The sequence below is a fragment of the Carlito syrichta genome, unplaced genomic scaffold (genome assembly GCF_000164805.1).
Source record: "Carlito syrichta isolate Samal-C Ts95f unplaced genomic scaffold, Tarsius_syrichta-2.0.1 Scaffold306518, whole genome shotgun sequence".
In the NCBI taxonomy this organism is placed as follows: domain Eukaryota; kingdom Metazoa; phylum Chordata; class Mammalia; order Primates; family Tarsiidae; genus Carlito; species Carlito syrichta.
This window is the reverse complement of record NW_007250614.1, coordinates 141,823-169,695: the sequence shown is the minus strand read 5'-3', so window position 1 is coordinate 169,695 and position 27,873 is coordinate 141,823. Positions and strand designations below refer to the sequence as shown.

At 38.5% G+C, this 27,873-nt stretch overlaps 1 long non-coding RNA gene across 1 annotated transcript in view; it reads left to right on the top strand.

The window, feature by feature from the left end:
- Positions 1-851: 851 nt before the first annotated feature.
- LOC110596075 overlaps positions 852-27,873 on the top strand; it is a 55,152-nt gene continuing 28,130 nt past the window's right edge. The window contains exons 1-2 of the long non-coding RNA XR_002482245.1: positions 852-1,213; positions 5,416-5,559. This is a non-coding gene — a long non-coding RNA (uncharacterized LOC110596075). The remainder of the gene's footprint in view (positions 1,214-5,415; positions 5,560-27,873) is intronic.

Below are 27,873 nucleotides of genomic sequence, written 5' to 3'. Positions count from 1 at the left end.
AATGGGGGTAACATGAGTAATGTTTCCATAGATAATTCTGTCCGTAATATGTAGAAAGGTAGGAAGCAGATGACCAGTTAGAAGGCTATCAAATTTCCTTACTAAAGGGGCATGGAAGTTTTTCTGAGATCCTGTGAATGCACCTTTTATTTCCACTTATTCACAAATGTTGTAATTGCAATAAAAATGTATTAAAGACTGATTTAGCATGTTGCAAAGGGCTATGGCTAGATGTATTTACTGGGGAAATATATATAAATATATAATATATTTTATTCAGTTATTTATTTAGACAAAGTCTCACTCTTTGCCCAGGCTGGAGTGCAGTAGTGTGGTCCCTGTTTACCACAGCCTTGACCTCCTGGGTTCAAATGATCCAGCCTCCCAAGTAGCTGGAACTACAGGTGCACCACCACACATGGCTTCTTTTTGTATTTTTTTTTTTTGTAGAGATGAGGTCTCATTTTGTTGCTCAGGCTGGTCACAAACTCCTGGACTCAAGCAATTCTTCTACCTTGGCCTCCCTAAGTGCTGGGATTACAGTCATAAACCACTGTGCCTGGCCCACCTAAAGGAAATATTTTAATTTTTCCTGAAAATATTCTTAAACAGTGGAAGTTCCTATAATGTAGAAACATCATACTAGCTAAGACTGAGTGTTCACAAAATTTTGTACAAATATTTTTCCAAATTAGGGATAAGGAAAAGGGTCATTCTTTTTTGGAAATGAGAGCAGGAATAATATCAACAGGGACAAATGGAAAATGGCCCTTCTTTGTTTTTTGAGTAAGCAGTTAACCCAGAAGCAACCCTCACCCATGCACATTTTTGTCTTCCAGGTGGCCTCTAAAAGGAGGTGAAAACAGAAGAATACGGTAATCAGCACACTTTCTTTTAAACTGAAGAGAGTTTATGTCTCTTTCAACACAGCTGCTCTCTTAACAAATTGTTTTTTTTTTCATTTTTACCTGAATTAGTGAGGTATTTGCTCATAAATGTTTTGTGAGCAAGTTCAATAGTAACTCAAGAAAATTGCCATAGCAAAAAATAGAAGAACTGATTCAAAAAAACAAGACTTACTGTCTGCAAATAAATACCTAACACTGTTTGCTTTCTTGAGCATCCATTGAAGTAAGTGTGCTGAGTTCAAGTCCAGAGTATCATTATAATTGAGAAAGAAAGTTGTGACTAGAAGAAAGAGTTGCCTGCTAAGGTATGTACCTGTTTGACCCAATGACTGTGATTGAATTTAACATAACACTTGAGTGAACATTCATTTTCATTATTGTAGCTTTTGGCTAATGTGATTTTTTTAAGAGCATGCATTTATTGTCTTATTTTAGCATGCATCTTCACAATATGGTCTCCAAAACAGTAAAAAAAAAAAAAAAGAAAAGAAAAGAAAAGACATGATCTGTGGCTTGATACATTGGACTGTGACCATACTTTGGGTGAAAAACAAAAATTATGACCCCATAAATTTCTGGCAATGATTTCTTGGTTTAATTTGAATTTAAAACATGAAAACCATCTCAAGAGAATTGGATTTTAGCAACTGGAGTGTGAAGTACCTGATTTGTAAGGCTGTACTTTTCTCTACCACTAGATACTGGTTGAAATCATTGTGACTCTTTTATTGCTTTTGTAAATGATGGTGTTTCAAGGGTAGTGACTTTCTTGCAATCTGCTTACTTACGCTCATACCTACACTTTTTTTTCATTTTCCTGTTTATTTGTCCTGCTGTTATCACAGCAAGTTAATAGTTTCTGCTTTACCACTTCATTTCTGTTGTCTATAATCATAAAAAGCCTGATGGATCAATATGAGGCTTTTAATGTACTTGTTTTTGCCTTTTTCATTAAGGGTTTGTAGCCAGAGTATTAAAATGCAGTGGAGATATAATCTCTTTTGAGCTTGGTTCCCATAAAGTGCTTCCTAGGAAGAGTGAGGGTCCCGGCAGTAGGGATCTATACATGGTGGCTTTCATAAAATAAAGAAGGGAGCTTTCGCTCCAGCAATTTTATGAGACTTTTTTTCCTCCAGGATTAGAGGATGTTGAGCAGATGTTGCCACATCTTCCATTGTGCATTCTAAAGAATTTTCCTCATTTGAATGTTTAATTCTCATTGTGAGGCATGGTTCAAATTTGTAAGATTTTATTCAACTGCATATCTGCGGTGTTCTGGCAAATTATTAACAGCATGCTCTGGGGCAGGGGATAGCCCCAATTTTTAGTGTTTGCTGAGTTTTAAGGGATAAAGACTCCCACAGAGGCCAGTTTCAAGCTGCCAAATGATGTTATTGAATGTGGAATTGGGAAGAGATGCACAGTATCATGCCATTATGTAGGAATCCCACCAAATGCAATACATACAAATATTTTTATGAGTCTGGATAATGATGAAATGCAGCAAAATAATCAGGCAACAATAAATTTTGAGTTTTTATAATCTTTGTTTTTAATGAAATTTATTTGGTTGTAAGTTTATATTATTTAAGAATTGAACAATTGCCTTGCAAAATTCCTGAAAACTTAACAATTGGATCTGACCAGCTGACCCCAGTGGGCTAGTACACCTGCTTTTCTGATCAAATGACCTTTTTTCTACATAAACAATCTGTTCCACAATGCTTCTGACTCTTAAGAGAGAAATCACTGCAGAATTTTCTGGAAAGTTGGCTTCATTTACCAGAAGCACTCAATAAAGCAAGTCAGTAGTGAAGTCATGATCCAAAGGGCAGACCATCTGGGCAATATGCTGGGAAGGTTTGGGGAAGGTCACAGCACCCAAATTGGCTACCATAGCCCTGGACCAGCCAGCAGTGATGTTTTACCATGAGAGGACATGGAAATTATACTATAGAGGTTCAATAATTTTGCTTTAAAATTCAACTTAAAGAAGATGTGCTATGTATTCACTGTGCTGTATACTATTTATTTCTCCTATTCCCTTGGAGGGGGCAGGGGTAGAAAATTTGACTTTAGATCAGCAATAAGAGCTTTTCACATTATTCTTGCTTTAAGAGTACATTTTAGCACCATTTACTGAGATGCAACTGTTTTTGGTGATATACTGTTTTATATATTCACTCAGTCTTCACATATTTATTAAGCCCCTATGGCATGCAAGGGGCTGTGTCAGGCATGGCTATTCAAAGACAAGCAAACTGATCTTCTGTTCTGGAGGTCACATTCTAGGGGAGAGACAAATACATATATAAACCACAATTTAACCCGCTAATTAATATTTTATTACAGAAGTAAAGTTTTATGTGAGCAGTGGAGCTGGACAACAAGGTTGAGATTTTTAATAAATTACTTCCTTGGAAAATTGAGGGACTAAATCAAAGTTTAAAGAAATATCCTAAGAGATGCATGAGGAAGAAAAGACCCAATATTTCAGACTAATTTTAATACCTGCACATGCTCCCTTCTCCTGTTTTGGTAAAGCCTCATTGACAGTGGCATCTGAGTTGTTTAGTCAGCACCCTTTGTTGGAGAGGTTCAGTGATCATTGCTTAGGACTTTGATCTCACTGGGACTCAGGTAAGAACTAAATCATGGCACAGAGTCCCAGTTAGCCAGTCTAAGAAAAGAGGGTTATTTCAAAGAGACAAAGGGCCATAACACAGCAGTTCTGAGAAGCCAAGGATGCTCTATTCTCTTCTCAGGTGCTAGGGCTATTTCCTTTCTGTTTCTATTTTGACTGTTCCATTCTGTTCTCTCTCCCCTCCCCTCCCCTCCCCTCCTCTCTTTTCAGTATAGTGTTCTCATTTTACCTTACACAGGGTCCATGAGGGCCACCCTAGCCCCCTTTGTAGCATTGTAACTCTCCCTATATTACATCCTTTTGACCTCTCCCCCTTATTGCTAACCTAGGAGCTCACCTCCAGTTCAGTCAGCAGAGACCAGACCTGGGAAAGGACACACTGCCCAGAGCATGACTCTTTAGGACAGTAGGGGATCCAGGCAGGAATTCCCCAGAAGGAAGTATAGGTGGGTGGGCATTTTGAATGACAGTGGGCAGGTCCTGGGGACTGCTGGGCCAAGCACCCATCCAGAAGTTAAGTACAACCATGTACTTGGCCTAGCTTCACTATTTGCTACTTGCAGATTTTGAACAAGTGACTGCTCTTCAGTGAGCTATCAGGAAGTGAGATTGTATTAATACCCACCCTACCTGCTTTTCCTAAAGATCACATTGAAAAAAGAAAAAAAAAACTGGCTTAAAATAGTTCTAAGACAGATATACATTAAGCACTTATAAGATTGCTTTGAGAATTTATCTATGTGCATTTTCAGAAACAGAGGCAACATGGGCACATTTAGAGGCAAAGCACAGAGTAACTTCCCTTAAAAAAAACCCAAAAGGTGGTTGGAAGGGAAACAAGATGGCAGAGCAGGGCCTGAAGACACAGGATTGGTTGCAGAGGTGGGGAGATGATATGTGTTACAGGAGAGCCCCTCTCTGCCTCCTGCTTATTCAATTGCTCTGTGTCTTCCTTTAATCCCTTTCTTCCATCTGGCCCAGACACTTTCTGGACAAGAGCAACCAGAAGATGGGAACTTGTGCAGGCTCCTGCTGTTCTACCTTGTCTTATTTTTCCCTGAGGCAATGATTGGAGACTCTGCAACCTGCTTGATAGGAAATAAAAGAGATTTAAAAATTAATGTCCTAAAATATTATTCAGGCATGCATTCTCTCTTCCCTGATCAGTAATGACTTACTGATACTAGGAACCAACTAGGGCTTTATTATCACTGGGTCCATCAAGGAAAAATTGTGGAAGTCAGGAGCCAACCAAACTTCTAGGACAGTGGATTATTTCTTAAAAAAAAAAAAAATTGTTAAAAATCTTTGATGACACAGAGGTGTTTTTAAAATATATATGTTTTAGCCGGGCTCGGTGGCTCAGCCTGTAATCCCACGCCTTTGGGAGGCTGAGGTGAGTGAATTGCCTGACCCCGCGGGTTCGAGACCCACCTGGGCAGCAAGACCTCATCTCTACAATAAATAAAAAAAAATCAGCCGGGTGTGGTAGCGCATGCCTGTAATTCTGGCTACTTGGAAGGCTGAGGTGGAAGGATCGCTGGAGCCCAGCAGGTCGAGGCTGTGGTGGTCGGGAGCGGCCACTGCACTCCAGTCTGGGTGACAGAGTGAGACTCCAACAAAAAAAAAAAAAAAAAGATAAATAAATAAATAAATAAAATATATATGTTTTTAGAGACAGGATCTTGCTTTTTTGCCCAGGTTGTTTTCCTGCTCCTGGGCTCTCGCAATCCTCTCATCTTAAACTCCCAAAGTGGTGGAATTAGAGGCATGAACCACCACACCCATCATAGAGGTGTTTTAATTGAATGGTCATTCATGCTCATTTACCTGCAATGCTGGTGATGGTCTTTGTTCCTTCAGACAATGCAGGGGAATATGCAGAAGAGTGGCAGTTATCAGAGCTGGGGTCAGTGGTCTGGGGATTATTAAGTGCTGCTTGGATGAAGAGCTAGAGCCCGCCTGCTTTTGACAATGTGATGATATCGAGGTACCTGGAGATTCCAAGTAAGTCCTAATGTTCTTGTGATAGAATGCAGTGCACATCCAACCTGCAATTCAATGAACGTAAAACGAGAACTTATTGTGATCCAGAAACTGTGCTCCCTGTGGGGCATAGAAAGAGAAGCAGGATTCATTTCTGGACCTCAGAGCTTATGGTACAGGAAGGAAGATATGGCCACAGATCAGTGCTATACAAGGCAGAGGGTGCTCAGCACTGAGCCAGTTGCCTTCAAGGTGCTATGGTACGCAGGGGAAGTCGCGAGGGGCAGCCTGAGTCAGGGAAAAGGCCCTGGAACCTGAGATTGCAACCTCAGCTGGAATTCTCACTTTGGATGAGTCTCTAAACCTCTCTGTGCCTCAGCTTCTCAATCTATAAACAACAACAACAACAACAACTAGTAAGCAGTCCTTCATAGGTAACCCCTGTGAGAACACCTAACCTAGTGGTTGATGACAGACTTAGCATTCTACAGATTTCTCTCTCCCTACTTGGAGAGGAGTACCAATGTTTGGGGAACAATTTGGGTGCTGCTAAGTCCTTCAGAAATGGCAAAATACCTTCAATATAAGTGAACCCCAGATCAGATAACGTCATCCTTGCATGGAGCAGTGGTCATCACACTGTCCCTCACTCACCAGTATGTTTTTTCACAGATGTACAACTTTCCCAAATTGGGGAATCCTGAGGGAAGAAGAATGAGTGACTAAAAGCAAAGGAAATGGCCCTCATGTATAATGGTCTTGTGGTTAAACAAAATGAATGGAAACCTGGCTTCTGTAGATTTTTCAGTTTTATAAAGGAAAAACCTGTCATAAGCAGAGAGTGTAAGACCTAACCAATGGCACCAATGCTCCAACGGGAGAGAGGTATCGATCTGTCTTACCCTGTGCTGTCAGACCACACCCAAAGGATTGTGTCCTGCTCTCGTTTACATTTATTTTTTTGCAATTTTATTTGTTCTTTATTTTAAAAATTGTGCTCTTCGAAATGCTCCACTTCAAACGAGTGATGACAAAGGGACTATCATTCCAGGAGAACCATCAGAATGGTAAAGAGTCAGGCAAATGCAGTTTCACTTCTATTGAATGAATGTTTAAAAACCTCCGAGGCTATTTAGCCCACCGAGGAAGAAGAGGAGAAGGATAGCTGTTTTTGATTACAGTCGACCATTATAGGAAATATGAAGTCAACACTGTGTGTGTTCTTGTTGGGCAAAACAAAAGTTAATAGGTAGAGGCTCCAGGGAAGAAGGCTTCCCTGAATCAAAATAAGAAGGAATTTTCCAATAAGAAGTGATGTCCCAAAATAAAATAATCAGCCTTGTGAGGAAGCGAGTTTCCCAGTAGAGGAGTTGTTTAAGCAGAAGCTAATGGTCATTACCAGGGGCTTTTGAGTTGAGTAGTTCTCGAACTTTAGTGCAGTAAGGATCACACCCAGAGACCTTGTTAAGTCAGACTGCTAGTTCCAACCCCCTTGTTAAGTCAGACTGCTAGTTCCAACCCCCTGAGATTCTGATTCACTGTGTATGGAGTGGGGCCTCTGCATTTAATTTGCCTTATCTAAGTTCCCAGATGCTGCTGCTGCTGGCCTGCGGATCACATTTTGCATGGTCAGGCTCTGTTAATATATGATGTAAGATTGGTCCAAGTAAACTCTAATTTTTCAATTTTGAGAGACCATGACGGTAATCATAGAAAAAAATATAGTATCTGTATGGATTTAGGCGTTATCAAAATGAACTTACCTGTGAAAATGTATATAAAATAACTTCATATGTTTTCTGTTGTAAATAAGATTTCCATTAATATCAATCGATGTTTATGTTACACAGACTACTGTAAAAGAAGTTGAATGTGATACTGTATGTACATTTTAGTTTTAAAGTGGGTTTATTGTTAGGCTTCATAAACGCAATGCAAAAGCTAAAGTAAGCTTTGCATTTTCTGAATCTAAGCCACTATTTCCCATTTACTTTCTTTAATAGAAATTGAGAAACTTAATGGTCAATATTTCCATAGCAAGGAATATAAGATCCTGTGGGATTTGCGGGAAAGCATGTCCTTGTGACTGGCCTTGGGAATTCTGACTGTGGCACTCAGTCACTCTGCAGGGCAAGTCTCTTTTCTTCAAGTGGAGTCTTGCTGATATGGTAGTCCTCTACCTGCACATGCTGAAGCACAAAGTGTAGGACAACTAAGATTCAAGGGTTCTTTTTATAGTTTTCCACTGAAAACACCCATCTACACACAAGTGTCTTGGCTGAGCCAAATGGATTCCCAATCACCAGAGGAGAAACATTCAGGCCTTTTGCTTTTTGTGAAGATCTCTACTAGTTAACACATCTCTATGGTGGAAGACAACATGGTCATCACAAGGAATGAAGCACAATTGTATGTGCAGATATCAGTTGCAAAAATTATGTTTTATAGCACTGCGTGCATTTGTGAACCCATTTATAGAAAAAAATATATGTATTTATGCGATGTATGCATATGCAATTTCAGAAAGATCCAAGAAACTGTTAACAGTGGCTTCCTCTGGAGATAAGAAATGGGTGTGTGTGGGGTGGGGGAGAGGTGACTTATATTTCATGATTTTTCTTACTGTGTGTGTGTGTGTGTGTGTGTGTGTGTGTGTGTGTGTGTTTGGAGTATTAATTAGTGAAACAAATAATGCAGCAACTTGGATAATTAATTCTGACCATCACTTTGCTACCCTAAATGTAATGGTATGAAAATATCTCTGCAACCTGGAAAGATGATTTAAGGGAATTTAGAATGATCCAGATAGGTGTCTTAAAAATTGCCAATTTTCCAAATAGTCATTTAACAATGCAGTCACTTTGAGGTTTGTGAAGAATTTGTGAACATGTGGAGTTGTGCTCACTTAGCATATAGCGAACAAGTTGCAAACATCAGTTGTTGGAAGTGTGCCGAGTCATTGCACAATAATTGAGTCATACACCGAGGGGAGCTAAGGCATCAAGGTAACTCATCTAAACCAAGGGTCAGGTTTGTCAGTTGCAAACACGCCCTCTGCTGGCTATTCTAAGTAGATCACAGCTATTTTACTGCAATCTGTCTTTTCTATGGTCAGACAGAAGGATCATTTCTTAATTTCAAGAGTATATTATTTACCTATTGTGTGCTAGGTACATACATGTATCATCATATGTGACACAAGTTTTTTATGATTATCTCCACCTTTTGTATGTGGAAGATATTTTCTCATTAAAAATATCCACTATAAAGAGCAAAAAGTTCAGAAAAATAATATGATAAATAAAATATTATTTTAATAATTTGATAGTAGTTCATTGGGTCAGTTATATGTTAAATTACATATATCAATGTTATTGATAAACTATCATAGCATTTTAGAACTTGGGATTGCTGAAGAAATTATTTAGTTCAACACCTTTATTTTAGAGCCAAGAAAACTGAGGTTTTAAGACATTATTAGCTTGTGCAAAAGCCAGCAAGAAATTATTAAAAAGGCCAATACTAAAGGTCAGTATTTAAGCAAAGATCACTCATTTGACAAAGGAAATACATAAGAATTTAAGCTATTTGTGTAGAGATGTATATTTAGAATTTATTCACATAGGAGTAAGTAACTTAAGTCAGAAACTGGATGAGAACACCAGAGAGTGAACTGAAAAGAAAAACTGAGGAAAGCTGATTCCAGTCTTTTGCAAGCTTTAAGATTTAAGAGTCTCAGTTGAGAAAATGGTTATGTTAATCCAAGACTGAAACTGGCAAAGATTAGAAGATCAAGGAGGAAGGAGGACCCAGGGACATCAGGCCCTCCTGGAAGCAGATAAGTAAGAACACAATTCTCAATCTTGAGACACTTGTAGGTTAGCAGAAAAAAAGTATGACTACACCATTTAAAAATTATGAAGTATTGATTTTCCACTTTTTAAATTTAAATTTTAATTTCTAGTTTTTTGAGTCGGGGTCTCACTTTGTCATCTAGGCTGGGATGCAGTGGCACAGTTATGGCTCACCACAGCATCCACCTTCTGGGCTCAGGTGTTCCTCCCACCTCAGCCTCCCGAGTAGCTGGGATATGAGCACGCACCACCACGCCTGGCTAATTCTCTTATTTTTTGTAGAGACAAGATCTAACTGTGTTAGACCTAGGCTGGTCTCTAACTCTTGGGTTCAACCAACCCTCCTGCTTCAGCTCCCAAAGTGCTGGGATTACAGGCACAAGTCACCGCACCTGGCCCCAAGTCTTTTTTTAAAAAAGAGCAACACGCACTGAAACCTGGGGAAGAGTACACTCCTCTTCTTCAGGCCTTCCATCAGTTCACAAGTGGATAACCTCAGCAGGATTTCTAAAGTGGCATTGAGGTCTGGGACTTGTTCCAAAGAACTGGCAACAGTAGGAGATGTTAGAGGTAGAGAAAAGGACAGAAATTCTGGCGCACACTTATTTTCTAGTCCTATACAGTCATTACGCAGGCATGTGCTTGTTTTTTATGGAAGAGGTCAGGCAACTTCCACGTTTTTTCTCCTGTTCTGCAACTGCCCCCCAAGCCCCACTTTGAATGCACTCTTCCTTTTTTTCTCAGCATCAGACAAGGGGCCTGGTTATTGAATCATGTGTGGCATGAAGGCTATTTCATGTACATTGTCTTTTTAACTTATTTAATGGTATCATCAAGATGACCATGATGACATCTATGTTGAAAAAATAGATGTTGAAAATTTAAGATTCAGAGAAGAGTGATAATAGCAAGATGGCTGACTAGAGATGCCTGCTGCTCCTAGCCCCCTGAGAAAGAACCAAGACAACGAAGAAACAACAGACGTGTCACTGGTGTGTCAAGGGGAGAGCACTGGAGCACAGCAGAGGAGGGGAGAGGTACCTGTAGTGATTATAAGCTCAGGATGCCACTGTGGAGCCATGCTACCTCTGCAGCCCCATTTTCATTGCCTAGGTCAGCCTGACATTAGGAGGGACTTTTTTTGTGTGTGAGAAAAAGGTAATCAGACACCTACCAGTCTCTGTAACCACTGCAAACACTGGCTGTCTTCCCTACAGGAGAATCCCACAGACTTGCAAGATCCTATCCCAGTGTGGGAAGCTTCCAGGAATTCACAAAGCTGCATTGCCCCAGATTGGGAGCACAAGATGTACAGTCCCCACCTGTGATCCAAGCTGTGGTACCATGGCACCATCTTGAGACCAGAGCCCCCTCTGGAGTGTGCCCTGCTTCTGTGCACTTCCAGACTGCAAAACAGTTTGGCAGACCCATGCAGGGAAAACCTGCCCCTGAGCCAGCCAAACTGCTGCACACTTTCCCCTGAGCAGAAGAGGCACCAAAGCACTGAGCAGCTTTGATGCCCTCAGATCGACTGAGCAGCCAGGAACCCATGCCGAGGGCCTGAGAAACAGCCCAACAGGTCTGCTCCCAGAAGACATGGCTCAGGGCTGGCCAAGCTGTCATACACCAGTGCTCAGGGCCAGGGAGACAGCCCTGTGGTCCTGCTCATGGCAGAGACAACCCCAGGCTAATCGAGCAGCCATGCACCCTCCTCCCTGAGCCTGAGAAACAGCTCAACAGTCTGACCCCAGGAAGAAACACCTCCAAGCCACCTCAACAGCCATATGCCCACGGCCTTGCTCATAGTTACAAACCTGTGGTCCCAACCCCAGTGAGCCAGATCCAAAGGTGATTGATTCACCTTGTGTATCCACACATTCCTGACCTGAGAAAGAAAGCCCAATCCCAGTAAAACTATGCCACTGCCACCTACAGACTCTCATAGCCTAGGCCACTGAGTCACTTACCAAGAGCACTGGCATAGATTAGACCTAAAGAAATTGCATGGCAACTACGTTACTTCATCTACCTAGAATCAAAGCCAATACACCCTACCCAAACAGCACCCTAAGGTTCATTCATATGAATACGTGTTTCGTTATGAATAAAATGTACTCCATAACACTAGAAGTGGTTACTATTTCACCAAGTACGTAGAGAGCAACTTAGAAATACATGAAACATGTAAAAGCAAGTAAACATGACACTTCCAAAGAAACACAAAAATCCTTCAGTAACAGATTCCAATCATAAGGAAATACGAAATGCCAGAAAAAGAATTCAGAATAGTAATATTAAGAAAACTTAATAAGATATGAGATAAAGGTAGACAATTCAATGAAATCAAGAAAACAAATCCTTTTTTTGAGTGAGAAATTCAACAAAGATAAATATTATAAAAAATAATGAACTAGAAATTCTACAGCTGAAGAATTCAAATGATAACCACAATCAAGAGTTTCAACAACAGACTACCAACCAGAAGAAAGAATTTATGAGCTTGAAGATAAGTCTTTTGAAATAATTCAGGAAGAGAGGGAGGGAGGAAAGGAAGGAGGGAGGGAAGGAAAGGAGAAAGAAAAAGAAAAAGAAAAGAAAGAAAGATGCAGAAGAAGCCTACAATGTTTATGGGACACCATTAAGCAAGCAAACAAGGGGGTCCAGAAGGAGACAAGAAGGGAAAAGGTGTAGTAAACATATTTTATAAAACAATAGCTGAAAAATTCCTTAGTCTTGGGAGCAACATGAACATCCAGATTCAGGAACCTCAAAGATCTCCAAATAGCTTCAACTCAAAGAGCTCCTCTCCAAGTCACAATATAGTCAGATTGTCAAAAGACAAAGAAAGAATTCTAAAAACAGCAAGAGAAAAATGTCGAGCTACATATAAAGAAATCTTCACTAACTAAAAGCAGATTTATCAGCAGAAACTTAGGCCAGGAAAGATGTGATGGTATATTCAAAGCATTGAAAAAAGAAAGAAAAAGAAAGAAAGAGAAAGAAAGAAGGAAAGGAAGGAAGAAAGGAAATAAGGAAGGAAGAAAGAAAGAAGGGAAACCTCTTAGTCAAGAATAACAGCAAAGTTATTTCCCAGAAATGAGTAGAAATAAAGTCCTTCTCAGACAAGCAAAAACTAAGGAAATTTATCACTACTAGACCAACTTTATAAGAAATGCTCACAGGAGTCTTATATCTGGAGGTGAAAAGACAATAACCACCATCATGAAAACATGGGAAATCATAAAAATCAGTGGTAGAACTGATTAACAAAGGAGAAAGAGAAAGAAATAGAATCTTACCATTGCCAAAAAAACCCACACAAACTGCAAAAGTAAACAATAAGAAAGTAAGTAAGGAACAAAGAATATACAAAGTATCCAGAAATCAATAAAATTACAGGAGTAAATCATTACCTATCATTAATAACCTTGAATGTAAGTGAATTAAAATTTTCAATTAAAAGATATAGACTGACCAAATGAATAAAAGAACAAAACCCAATTATTCGCTTCCTATAAGAAACTCACATTACCTGTATAAACATACATAGACTAAAAGTAAAGGGAAGAGAAAAGGTATTTCATGCAAATGGAAGCCAAAAGTGAGCTGGAGTAGATATATTTACATGAGATAAAATAGACTTTAAGCCAAAACCTACACAACGAGACAAGGACATTATATAATGATAAAGAGAATCAGTTTAGCAAGTGAATATATAAACATGCATGTGCAGGTATCTTTTTTCAGAATGCTTTGAGTTCCTCCAGGTATATTCCCAGAGGGGGAAGGTCAATTTCTAGTTCTTTTAGAAATCGCCACACTGTTTTCCACAGAGGTTGAACTAGTTTGCATTCCTACCAGCAGTGTAGAAGTATTTCCTTTTCTCCACATCCTCACCTTATAAATATATATGCATCCAACACCAGATCACTCAGTTACATAAATTAAATATGGTTGGATCTGAAGGGAAAGATATAATACAATACAAGAATAGTTCAAAACTTTGACATCCCACTCTCAGCATTGAACAGACAATCTAGGCAGAAAATCAACAAAGAAGCATTGGATTTAAACTGCACCATAGGCCAAATGGACCTAGTAGACACTGACTCAACAGCTGCAGAATGCACACTATTTTCTTTTTCTTTTTAATATCGTTTATTTGAAAGATGTAGGGTACAATTCAGGATTAGGTATATAAGTGGGCATCATCCAGATAAAGTTGGGGCCTCCCTTTGGTCCCCATTTTGTCTGGTTTGAGATAGGTACCCTTATTGATGTTGTGTCCCCCCACATCCCAGCAGTACCCTGCTATCACCAATCCCTTTCTTATAGTATTATGGTAAGTTTTCAGGATCCACTTATGAGTGAGAACATGTGGTACTCTGTTCTTTGTTTCTGTGATAGATCACTGAGTATTTTGACTCTAAATCCATCCAAGGTGCTGTAAAGTCCATATGTTTGTCCTTCATTGTGGCTGTGTAATATTCCATTGTGCCCGAGAATGTACATTATTTTCATATGGAACATTCTTCAGGATTGACCAACATTAGGACACAAAACAAGTCTCAAAAAATTTTTAAAAATCAAAGTTATATCAGGTATTTTTATCTGATCACAGTGAAATGAAACTAGAAATCAGTAAAGAGAAACATTTGAAACTATATAAATATTTAGAAATTAAACAACAGACTCCTGCATGGCCAATGGGTAAAAGATAACTTTTCTAAAAATTAAAAAATGTATTAAAACAAATGAAAATAGAAACACAAGCTACTAAAATCTATGGAACACAGCAAAAGCGGTGTTTATAGCAATAAATGCTGGCATAAAAAAGCTAGAAAGATTTCAAATAATTAGCCTAACAATGCATCTCAAGGAACTAGAAATTCAAGAACAAAAAACCACAAACTCAATAGGAAAAAAAAAAGAAAAGAAATAATAAAGATCAGAGCAGATGAAATTGATAGTAAAAAAAAGAAACTACAAAGGGTCAATATAACAAAAAGTTGGTTTGTTGAAAAAATAGACAAAATCAGCAAATCATTAGCTGGACTAAGAAAAAAATGAGAGAAGAGTCAAATAAAATCAGAAACAAAAAAGGAAATGTCACAACTAATATGTCAGAAACACAAATGATCATTAGAAACAGCTATAAACAACTCTATGTCAATACATTTAAAAACCTAGAGGAAATGGATAAATTTTTAGACACACGCAACCTACCAAGATTGAACTAAGAAAAAAATAGAAAATCTGAACAGAGCAATAACAAGTAATAAGATTGAATCAGTAATATAAGATCTTGCACCCAAGAAAAGCCCAGAACCTGCTGGCTTCACTGCTGAATTCTATCAAACATTTAAGGAAGAACTAATACAAATTATTCTCAAACTATTCTAGAAATTTGAAGAAAAAGGAATGCTTCCAAATTCATTCTACAAGGCCAGCATTACCCTCATAAAAAAATCAGACAAGGACACAATATCAGCAAAAGAAAATCACAGGCCAGTATCCCTGATGAACATACAAAGGGGAATCCTCCTGAAAAGAACACCAGAATTATCTTTTGAAGGGCAGGCCCCTTGTAGTACAGGCTTCCCCCGCTAGGCAAGTGTTCAAGGAACTCATCAGCATTAGTGTACCAGCTAGCGTTGCTATGAGACTGTGTTCGGCTTCAGTGATTTTTTTTTAATCAGTATTTTTTATTATGGTTTTGTGGGGTACAGTTAAGGGTTAGGTGTACAATTACGTTTCATTCAGGCACCCTGTTGATAAGAGGTGTTTTCCCAGCCCCAGACAGATATTTGCTACTGTTAATCCCATCCCCCTCCCCCCCATAGTTTCCCAGTACCGTCAGTCATTTTCTTATAGTATTACATTGGATGTTCAAGGTCCATATATGAGTGAGAACATGTGATATTCGGATCTTTGTTTCTGTGATTTTTTTTTAAGAGAGAGATTCTTTCCACACGTCTGACCACTTCCTGATGGGTAATTTACTAGCACACCTGCCCAAACCACTCCAAGTGTTCAGCAGTTTTGAACCAAAAACAGCTTGACCTCTGTGTCCCACCCTCCCTATTCACCCAATCTCCCCCCACCCCCAGTGGCTTTTTTGTTGTTGTTTCACTGGATGAAAAAAGTCCTCAAAGGGAAACGTTTTGCCAACATGAAAGAGGAGAAACCAAAACTGCAGAAGCACTAAAAGGCATCAAAATCGATGAATTAATAAACTGTTTTGGACAGTGGAAAAAGCTTCTCAATAGGTGTACAGCATCCAACGGAGAGTATTTTGAAGGTAACTGAAGTTTAAGCATGTAAGAGTAACTACACAATTTTTTATAAATAAAGTCTGGGGATTTTGGGGGTGGTCCTTCCCCACAGATGCAAAAATACTAAACGAAATACTAGCAAACAAAATTCAGCAACACATTGAAAGTGGGATTTATCTCAGGTTGATTCAACATACACAAATCAATAAGTACACAAATCAACATACACAAATCAACAAAAAGAAGGACAAAAACAACATGATCATCTCAATAGATGCAGAAAAAGCATTTGATACAATTCAACGTTCTCTTATAATAAAACCCTTCAACAAACTGCATATAGAAAGAATATACTTCAACACAATAAAATCCACATATAACAAACCCACAGGTAACATTGTACTAAACAAGGAAAAGCTCAAAGCTTTTCCTGTAACATCTGGGTCAAGATGAGGATACCTGCTTTCACCACTTCTATTCAACATAGTACTGGAAGCCCTAGTCAAAGCAATTAGGCAAAAGTAAGAAATAAAGGGCATCCAAATTGGAAAGAAGGAATCCAGATCGTCTCTTTCTGCAGATGATGCACTCTTATATCTAGAAAAACCTAAAGATTCTACCAACAAACTCTTAGAACTGATACATGATTTTAGTAAGGTTGCAGGATACAAAATCAACATAAAAATCAGTAGCATTTCTGTATACAATCTAGTTGAAAAAGAAATCAAGAAAGCAATCTCATTTATAATAAGAAAAAAAAAAAGGTTGGGAATTAACCAAGAAGGTAAAAGATCTCTACAAGGAAAACTATAAAATACTGATTAAAGAAATTGAAGAATACATAAAAAATGAGAAAGGATCTCAGGTTCATGAACTATAAGAATAAATATTCTTAAAATGGCCATGCTACATAAAGCGATCTAGAGATTTAATGCGATCTCTGTCAAAATACCAATGACATTCTTCACAAAAACAGAAAAAAAATCTTTAAATTGACACGGAGCTGCAAAAGACCCTGAATAGCCAAAGCAATCCTGAGAAAAAGAGCCAAGATGGACACTACCAGATTTTATTCAAAATATATTACAAAGCTATAGTAACAGAAGCAGCATAGTACTGGCATAAAAATAGACACAAAGACTTATGGAACAGAATAAAGAATCTGGAAATTAATCCATGTATCTATAGCCAACTGATTTTTGGCAAAGATGCTAAGAACATTCATTGGGAAAGGGACAGTCTTTTCATTAAATTGTGCTGGGAAAGCTATATCCATATGAAGAAGAATGAAACTAGAGTCCTAGCTTTCGCACTGTATAAAAATTAACTCAACATAGATTAAAGATCTAAATGAAAGATTTGAAACTACAAAACAGCTAGAAGAAAACACAGGAAAAATGCTTCCCAACATTGGTTACTATTAATTGGGCAAAGAATTAATATCTAGAATATATAAGAACTCAATAATTTCAACAGCAGAAACTCAAAAATACATTTTAAAAAATTGCCAAATGATCTAAACAGACATTTATCAAAAGAAGACATAGAAATGGCCAACAAATATATGAAAAAATGCTCAACATCACTAATCAGTGGGGCTATGAAATCAAAACCACAGAGAGATATTATTTTACCCCAGTTAAGGTAGGCATTATATTTTAAAAAAGAAATACCAAAATTAACAAATGCTGGAGAGGATGTCAAGAAAAGGGAGCTCTTATACAACGTTGGTGGGCATGTAAACTAGTACAGTCACTATGGAGAACAGAATGGAAGTTCCTCAAGGAACTACAAATAGAGATACCATATGATCTAACAGTCTCACTACTGGGTATTTATCTAAAGAAAGAGAAGTCAGTATGTTGAAGAGACAACTGCACCCCCATATTTACTGCAGTACTATTTGCAATAGCCTAGATACGGAATAAATCCAAGTATTCAACAACAGATGAATGAATAAAGAAAATATGGTGTATGCACACAATAGAATACTGTTTAGCCATTAAAAAAGAATGAAGTCCTGCCATTTGTGACAGCATGAATGGAACTGGAGGACATTATGTTAAGTGAAATAAGCCAGAAATGAAAAATTAAACCCGGCATGTTCTCACTCATCTGCAGAGTGAGCTATAATTTCTCGGGGTCTCATAGAAGAAAAAATGTAGAATACTAGAAGCTGGGAAGAGCAAGGAGATGGAGAGATAGGGAAAGATTTGTTAAAGGACACAAAATTGCAGCTAGATAGGGTTAGTAGCTTCTAGTGTTCTATAGCACTGTTTGATGACTACAGTCAATAAGAATATATTATGTAGTTTCAAATAGCTACAAGGAGGATATTGAATGTTCCTGACACAAAGAAATGACAAATGTTTGAGATGATGGCTATAATTACCCTGATCTGATTACTGTATCTTGTGCATAACTAAACATCACTATGTACTCCATAAATTGTACACTTATTGTGTTCACTTTTAAAAAAAAATTTTAACTTAAAAACTAAAAAATATTCAGTCATGCAAGCCATACTCTAAAACCCTAGAAAAGATACTTGTATTTAAGACATATTACCTTTAAGATGCATTTACTTTGTCTTAGCTGATGTGATTATAATAACTAGAAAGGACAAAAACAGGTTTCTATATGTTATGAACCATACACTTTACTAATGAGACAGTATTGAAGATAACCACTCAGAATTTACTGATCTTTATTTTACAGGTAATTCTAACCATGGGCATCAAATTTGTCAGGCAAGAGCAAAAAGTATGAAGGGAAATACTGCTGGCTACAGATTCAGTGACAAGAGCCATAATAACAAACAGCACAGGGAGAACACATTAAAACTGCATTTGAGTAGTAATTAAACTGCTTAATAATGAGAATGAGCAAGAAAAAAAGGTTGTTATGCTCACTGCATACTGTTTAAGAAACGAGACAAGAACATAATACACTTCAGAAATATTTTCATCAAAACACAAAGCAAAAAAACTAAAGTAAGTAAAAGTAAAAGAAGAATTTTCTTAACTGTATACATTTCAATTTCCTCAAAATTCAGATTACAGGACAGTGCCAGACACATGTGGCTTTGCTATGCATACATAATCATCACCAGTCAAATGAAATTCAGTCATATATCTTAGAACAAGGAGAACTAGGTGTTGTTGTAATAAATGCTTGATCTGAGCTGAAAGTCACAATTGAACTTGAAAATGGGTCTCCCAAAGCCATCTTTATACATGCCTCTGTCTTGCATTAATGTAGACAGGCTATGTTTAATGGGCCACAATGAAAAACCAGGTGAGGACTTTCCCTTTGGAGGACCAGAACTTTGCTTTGCTTTGTTTTGTTTAGTCTGAGAATGGCCTTCTACAGGAGAGCAAAGGAAGAGGAAGGAAGAAAGAAAAAGAGAACTCTGGAGTTGTTACCTTTCCTGAAGATCATTTTCATCTCATCTATAGAAACACAAGGGAGAAAAAGAGTACCCATTAGTGTTTCCTGGGATAAATAAACAGATAAGAAAATGAAATGAGACAAACACCAATATGAGCCATTTTCCTTGGTTTTGTATATTTCTAAACCCAATAACATCATTTCTGGCAGAATGTGAAAAAAGACATGGAAACAGCCACCACTTTTTAAGACTATAGCACTATGGAGAATATTGATGTTCTCCTCTTTGCCAAAAGATACACCTTCTCATTTCCTTTCTTTGAAGATTCTATGAATATCACTGGTGACCAGATATCCCTATATAATTATGTATTCCTTCCTCATCTGGAAAAACCAACATTGGCTGCCATTGGCTTAATGTAGCCAGTGAGAGGGGTAATGTTGCAGTCGCACTGTGAGTAAGGAGTTGCCAGCACACTGAGAGTTAAATATTGAGTCCTTTAGTGCTGGCAGTTGAGAGGAGGCTCATGTCAGAAAGAATCTCTCGACCCTGAATGGAGCAAGCAAGGGGTTTATAAAGGCCCAAACCACAATTTTATGAGAGTTGGGTGGGGTGTATACAGGAAATTTTGGTTACAGAACAGTTAGCAGAACAGTAACAAGTACAGAACAGTTTATCTTAAGCAGTTACAGATCAGCTTATCTGGGCTATTCAGTTGTAGAACAGTTAACAGAACAGTAACAATTACAGAATAGTTTATTTCAAGCAGTTACAGAACAGATTATCTGGGCTTTCCATCAAGCAGGATGTGGTTAACTGCTTACTGGAAGTTTGGGGCAATCACGCAGAGGAGGGGCGAGAGGAGGAACTGTGAGGTAAAATGGGAATTCACTATACTTGGAGTCACCATGGTAGGTTTGTTAACCGGCATTTCAGTAATACCAACAACAGAAATCCAGAGTTGCTGGACCACTAGAGTTGAAGTAAAATAGTAAGAGAACTGTGGTAAAATGAATTCCCATGGTTTCTTTTTTGCTACCACTAGGCACCCTGAATCAAAGCAGTATTAAAATTAAGTCAATTTAAATGAAAGGATGGGTCAATTACAACCCAAATTACTGTTTTCTAATTTTTAAAAAATAATTCCATTATTCAGTCAAATTTCATTTAGTTTGAAGGCAATAACAGGGACAGATTTTCTTTTTCTTTTCTGTTTCTTTTTTCTTTTCTTTTCTTTTCTTTGGAGAATTTAGAAAGACCTAAAAGAAGAAATGGGGAAAATCCATTTATAACAATTTTTCAAAACCTCAAAGATGTTCCCATCCTGGTATACATTTTTTAAGTCCCCCACTTGGCACAAAAACAGTCAGAATCAGCAGTCAGCAACAACAGTACTGTACTAGGGATCTGGGTTTCATTTAGAATTTTCATTAAGAATCTTTCTGGGAAAAGTTTTCTTCTTGATTCTTTTCCATTTTATCTATTTTATGGGACCCATAGTAATGGAGGGACCAGAGAAGGGAAAACATGCTTTCTCAGCAATTCTCATTAACAATATAGAAATATGAAATTCCATTTTTATTGCTAACAGGGAAAGGGGAAAGTAGGTATGCATTTTCTTTCTACAATGCCTCTCTCAGGTCCTTTTCATCAGCTTTGAAGAAGCTCAGCACCAGCATTTCCACACTTTTACTTTCCTGGAACCATGCTCTTGTCTTTTTCTAGAATCTTCCTTATTGTTTCCTTTCATGGGACTGAGCACATTGCCATCCTCCAAGGACATGGTGACTGACATCCTCTGAAGGAAGAGGAGCAGGGAATATGTAGGGCTCTTCAGTGCAGGCAATTACTGAAAACAGGATTTATGTGCCTAAGGGTGTGGGGTCGAACAAGTGAATCCGATTTTGGATGTAATGTCTAATGTTAGGAGGGTAGCTTTCAGGAATGTTCAAAGAAAAGATTGAAAACTTGTTATTGAGGACATTTACTCTGTTCTTGGTTTTTATGGTCATGTATAATTTGATTGTCTTACTATCAAAGCAAGTTGTTTTATTGTACATAAGCAGATGTATTTTCATAATGTATAAATGATAAAAACAAAGCAAAATTTCACTTAAAAAATGAATATCTGAGTGTCAGGAACTATGCTGGGCATGTGGGATAAAGGTATCAATCATATAACTCCTGCCCACAAAAAGATTCCTACTGATGGTTGATTAAATGTTTGCCGACTAGTGCCAGGTGCAGTGGCTCACACCTGTAATCCAAACACTTTGGGAGGCCAAGGCAGGAAGATTGCTTCAGCCCAGGAGTTTGAGGTCAGCCTGGGCAACATAGTGAGACCTCGTCTCAACAAAACATTAAAAAAATGAACTGCGCATGATGGCACGTGCTTGTAGTCCAGTTACTTGGGAAGCTGAGATGGAAGGATCATTTAAATCCAGGAGTTGGAGGCTGCGGTAAGCTTTGATCATGCCACTGTGCTCCAACCTGGGTAACAGAGTGAGACCCCAACTCAATCAGTCAATCAATCAATGTTCATGACAGAAAAATTAAATCTTCTCACAAGCTAGTGTCACACATGTTTTCTAGGAGAAATTCCTGAAGGTGAAAGGAATACTTTTGATACTATGATCAAGAAAAAACCTAAAGCAAAGAGACATTTTCTAGGATCCTTTTTTGCCATCTTTTAGGAGACTTTTGTGTGAGCTCATCTTTATGTTTAATAAATAAAGAAAATAACTTCAATTCTTAGTGCAGGATGGAAACACAGCCAAATTCAACCATCCACAACCAGTTCTCCAAACAAACCCTTAGTTAAGTGCACTAAATATTCAAATAATGTCCACTCCATCCCTGAAACCTGTGAAGACTGTAAAAAGGACCACAAGAACTGGACCTTGCCTGCAAACCACTTACAGCATAGTTCAAAACACAAGACCCCCCAAGTGCATGAATGCAGTAGGTAAAGTACAGAAAGCAGTGGGGTGAATAGTCAGGGCAGGAATGACTTGGTCAGGGTGAGCTGAGGGAAGGGACCTGAGCCTTACCCTGTCTATGCAAAAGGAAAGGACAGGCTGAGTATCCCAGGAGCAAATGTGGCCCCAGAAACCATAAAGTCATTGATGGTTTCTTTTCTCTGCCCAATGAGAGCCATGGTTTTCTTTCAGATCTATTCAGAGCCCTCTGCACAGGGTACAGGAGGATTATATCAATGATATGGACAAATTTACCACTCTGGCAGGAATGAAACCCGGTTTACTGTCTCTCTTACTTGCTGCTCTCAAATTAGTTGGAGGTTTGTTCAATACATGATTGAATGGAGCAAAGGCTGCAGGGTCCCACATGGCCTTCTATTTCCTAAAGCAATCCCTGTTGCCTTTGAATGCTTCATTTTCCTTATCTGATCTTCTCCCAAAGGGGAATTTACTCATCACAGATCACTAAGAAAGGACATTTAACTGGTTGTCACTATCCTCTTCTACCATTATTTATCAGTGTTTACGCATGGCACTGTACCCAGCAATGGTAATCATTCCATACTGACTATCAGTTCAAAGATTAGGTGCCATATGAAATTCCATATGAATAGTATCTCCATTCAGTAAGAATAGTTAGATCATGGTTGTATTGATCAAATATATGAGAGGGGACCTCAAAAGCCCACAATTTATTTGCTAAAAATTGTGTATTTATTCTTACATGTTTAAACATCAGTCATCTTAACAAGTATTCTCCATTTGATGCACTACACGTTTTCCACTGCTCAGAACAGTTTTTGAACTTGTCAATTTTGATGCCTTTTAGTGCTTCTGCCATTTTTTTGTTTCACTTCTTCCATACCCCCCCAAATTTTCCCTTTAAGGACTTTTTTCAACCAAGGAAATAACAAAAAATTGCTTAGGGTGAGATTGGGTGAATGGGCCATGTGGGACATGGGAGTCCTGCCGTTTTGCACAGCGTGGGTAAGTGCACTTGTAAATCACCCATCATGAAATGGGCAGACATGTTGAAGGAATCTTCAAAAAAATTCACTGAAGCCGAACACAGCCTCTCACAACAATGATAGCTGGTACACTGATGCTAACAGGTTCCCAGAACACTTAACTAGTGGAGGAAACCTGTACTACAAGGGGCTCACCCTCCGAAAGATAATTGAGAACATGGATAGGTTTCTCTTTCAAGCTTTTCGAGACTATTCTCAAGATCATTCCCTTTTTCTCTTTAGAACTCCTCATGGGGAACCCTCTCTATGGGGTGGCTAATGGCCTCCACTGAAATGCATTCTAAAATGTCTCGGGACCCTTTCACTAGAGAAAGACATCTGCCCTAAGCATTTCATTTTGTTCCCTGAACACTTGCTAGGTGATCAGGAGGTGGGGGCCAAGGCGGGTCTCTCTTGCCTCTAATACTCTCCTTCAGCTTGACCTTTATTCCTGCCACATGGGCAAATGGCCCGAGGTTCCTAATGTACAAGCTTTTCTCAAAATGGCACACCACCTGGACCCTATGTCATGCTCCTTCTAACTCCTTTAAGTACTTTTCCTCCTTCCTGCTTTCCCTCTGACAACTCTGACCCAGCTGATTTAACTCACCCTTTCTCACATACACAATTCTTACTCCCCACCCTCTGTTGGTCCCTTAGCCTTCTCACCACCCCACCCCCTTTTCCCCACTTTCAGCCTCCTCCCTCACTCCTTCCCTCACCCATTAACACCTTGGCAGCAGCTGTGGTAGCTGCAGGAAAAAAAAATCACGTTGTGTGCACCTCGCCTTCTCCTTCTCCTACCCACCCCCTTCCCTTCACCTGTCCACACTCACTTCAGATGTCCCTCTAAACCTCTCAACTCCTGTTCATCAGCTTCCCCTCTGAGAAGTGGCTGGGGCAGGAAGTATTATTAAAGTTCATGTTCCTTTTTTCTATGATAGATCTCTCTCAAATTAAATCTAAATGGAACTATCAGCCCTCTTCCCATACAGAAACAAAGGGACCATGTGTTGGTTAACAAATCCTATTAACTCATGGAAAAACATAGCCTATTGTCATTCTAATCTAACCAAACTTCCAAGCACTCTAGTAAAATCTTACTTCCTATGACTTTACCATGTGCTAAAATATTAGTGCTCGATAACACCTCCTATTATGTTTATTATGTCAGTCTTATTAATTTTTTTTTTTTTTTGGAAAAAAATTGTCACTTTACTGAGCCCAGTACTTCTCCTGCAGGATGGACGATATGCTGAGTACTCTGTGTGGCACAATGAGGTATGAGAACTGATCGCTCTCAACTAATTGTTCACACCTCACAAGTATTGTTTTTGCCATAAAAGCTTCATGCCTACTTCCAGCAGCCCCAAGACTATAATTTAGTGATTCATGAAGGGTCTTCACAAATCTGCCTGTTTGCAATTGGAAATAGATGCAAATAGATCATTTCACATCTATACAGTCTGTTTTAGTCTAAAAAAGTTTCTATATCAGACCATTTTAAATGAAAAACATAGTCAAAAGTTTCTATGTACAGACATTTTAGAAATTTATTTCGCTACTTCATAAACAAAATTATATCTTACAAGCTATAAATGCCGAGCTCCAAAGGTTAAACTTAGAACTACAGGTACCAAGCTTTCAATTACAAAAAAAACTCTTAAATTTTTTGTTTTTTTAAACAGCCAAGACATGAAAGAAACAAAATGGTGCCGACATGGAGGGCAGCAAAACCAGAGGGCCAAAAACAGGTATCCCAATTAGCTGTTGTCATTAGCAAGAAAACTCCAACTGCTGGACAAAAACCTGATAAGAACAAACTGTCTAAGGGGGATGGTATTCGTTGCTATGGGTACAATCCATGGAGGCAATTGAAGCATAGTTGCCCCAAAGAGACCTAAACCTCCAGGACCTTGTCCACTGTAGAGGCCACAGAGCCATTGGGGATTGGGTGTGTCCTTTTCTGGAGGGAAGGGAGAACACCTGGCTCAGGAAATGGTAGCCACTGAGGAGGTCTGAAAATCTGATAAGGTGCTCAATACCACCAGCTTAGTACCATTATCTCAATAATCCCCAGGTGACTATTAGGGTGCTGGAACCCAAAATAATTTTTTTATTAACAGGTGCCAGCTGTTTGGTCCTGGCCATCCATGCTGAAAATCATCTAGCCTTGTCTTAATCAGAAGTTACTAAGGTTCATTTAAATTATAGACATAAAAAGTTATCTATAAAAAGGTTTTAAAAAAAAGAACTTTGTGTTTTGGGGAGGGTCTTACTGGATATTTTAAAATCTGGATCCAAGCTATGACCTTATTGCTAAACTTCTCTACAAGGCTACTAAGTAATCTAGAACACAAGCCTTTTAATTGACAATCCCCAATATATACTGCCTTTAACATCTTTAAATGGCTCTTAGACAAGTCTAAACTTGACCCTTCCAAACCTCCAAAAAACTTTTCTTCTAAATACAAAATGTTGGTGGGGGGGGGGGGGGGGCAGAGGAAGAGACGAATTTAGTTAGCTCCTGCTACCTTTGATGGTATTTGTTGTTTAAAAAAAATACATCTCTTCCAGAATCTCTGTTCTGTTCCATTGGTCTATATGCCTGTTCTTGGACCAGTACCAGGCTGTTTTTGATTATTGTAGCCTCATAGTAAAGTTTAAAGTCTGGAAATGTGTTATCTTCCACTTTGTTCCTTTTGCTAAGGATTATTTTGGCTATTTGTACACTTTTTTGTTTCCATATTAATTTCTGTATTGTTTCCAAGTCTGAGAAGAATAATGTTGATAATTTGATGGTATTGTGTTGAATCTGTAGATTGCCTTTGGTAGGATGGACATCTTGACAGTATCAGTTCTTCAAATCCATGAGCATGGAATGTTTTTCCAGTAGTTTGTGTTCTCTTTGATTTCTTTGAGCAGTATTTTGTAGTTCTCATTGTAGAGGTCTTTCACTTATCTGGTTAGGAAGATACAGGTATTTCATTTTTTTGTTGTGGCTATTGTGAATGAAATTTTGCTTTTTATTTGATCCTCTGTTTGTTAATGGTGAATAGAAATGCCACTGTCCTTTGCACATTGATTTTTTTCCCTGAAAATTTACCAAAGTTATTTATCACTGCAAGGGTTTTTTGGCTCCTTGGGTTTTCAAGGTATAGGATTATATCTCTACAAAGAGGAATAGCTTAACTTTTTATTTTCTTAGTTGGATACCCTGATTTCCTTCTCTTGCCTGATTGCTGTGGCAAAGACTTATAGCACAATGTTGAACAGGAGAGGTGAGAGTGGGCAACCTTATCTTGTTTTTGTTTTGAGGAAAACTGCTTCTAACTAATGTCCATTGAGCAGTATGTTGGCTGTGGGTCTGTCATAGATGGTTCTTACTAGTTTGAGGAATGTTCCTTCTATGCGTAGGTGTTCAAGTATGTTTTTCAAGAAGGGCTGCTGGATTTTGTCAGTCTTTTCTGCATCTAATTATATAATCATGTGATTCTTGTTTTTAAATGTGTTAATGTACTGAATTACATTTATGGTCTTGCAAATATCAGACCAGTCCTGCAACCTGGGAATAAAACCAACTTGGTCATGGTGGATGATTCTTGAGATGTGTTGTTCGATTCAATTTGTTAGGCTCTTATTGAAAATTTTGAATCTATGTTCATCAAGGAGATTGCCCTGTAATTCTCTTTCCTGTTTTGGGGTCTTTGCCAGTGTATCAGTGTAATGTTAACTTCATAAAATAATTTGGAAAGAATTCCATCTTTCTCAATTGCCTGGCATATTTTTGATAGGATTGATATCAGCTCCTCCTTGTATGTTTTGTAGAATTCAGCTAGAAAGTCATCTTCTCCAGAGCTTTTTTCTGTGAGTAGATTTCTTATGACAAAGCCAATTTCCTTGATTGTTATTGGTCTGTTTAGAGTTTCAATTTCTTCTTGTTTTAACTTGGGAAGGTTGTGTGATGCCAGAAAATCCTCCATAAAAAAATGCTTAGCTTCACTAATCATCAGATAAACAAAAAATCAAAACCACACTGAGATACCACCTTACCCCAATAAGGATGGCCATCATTAATAAATCAAAAAGTAATAGATGATGGTGCAGGTGTGGAGAAAAGGGGATGCTTCTCCACTGTTGGTGGGAGTGCAAGCTAGTCCAACCTCTATGGAAATAGTGTGATGATATCTAGAAGAACTAGAAATTACCTTCCATATGATCCAGCAATTCCCCTCCTGGGAATATACCTGGAAGAACACAAATCATTCTGTAAAAAGACACCTGTGTTGGGAGCCAGCCATGGAGGCCCACCTAAACATTAGGGATCAAGTTGGGCTGTGAACCCTGAGACCACTAGGATGTGTTCAGGAGCTGTTGGCCCATTTCCTCTTTCCTTTTTTGCTATTTGGCACATCTCATCAGAAGGAGCTTTGCTGACCTAAGCTGAAGGCTCTGTGACTGTAATAGGCATGGCTAACTCTAGAAACTCATTGTTCCTGTTTCCCATGAACTGTGGTTTCGGCTTAGGTATTAGATATAAATCAAACTCAGGTCACAATTGAGAGCCTTCTATATGGTACAAGCTTCCTTATAAGATTTAAAAGTATATTTGTAGAATTAGTATATATATATGGAGAGCTGTTTTTAGCTTTAGATGGTATAGATGATTATCTAGAGTTACCAGAAATGGCCCAGCACGAACTTTGGACTGGGCCACATTCCTAAAGACCCAGCGTGTACTTTGGACTGGGCTGCATTCTTTTTTTTCTGTTTGTTTGAGTTGGAGTCTCACTCAGTCACCCAGACTGGAGTGCAGTGGCCGCTCCCAGC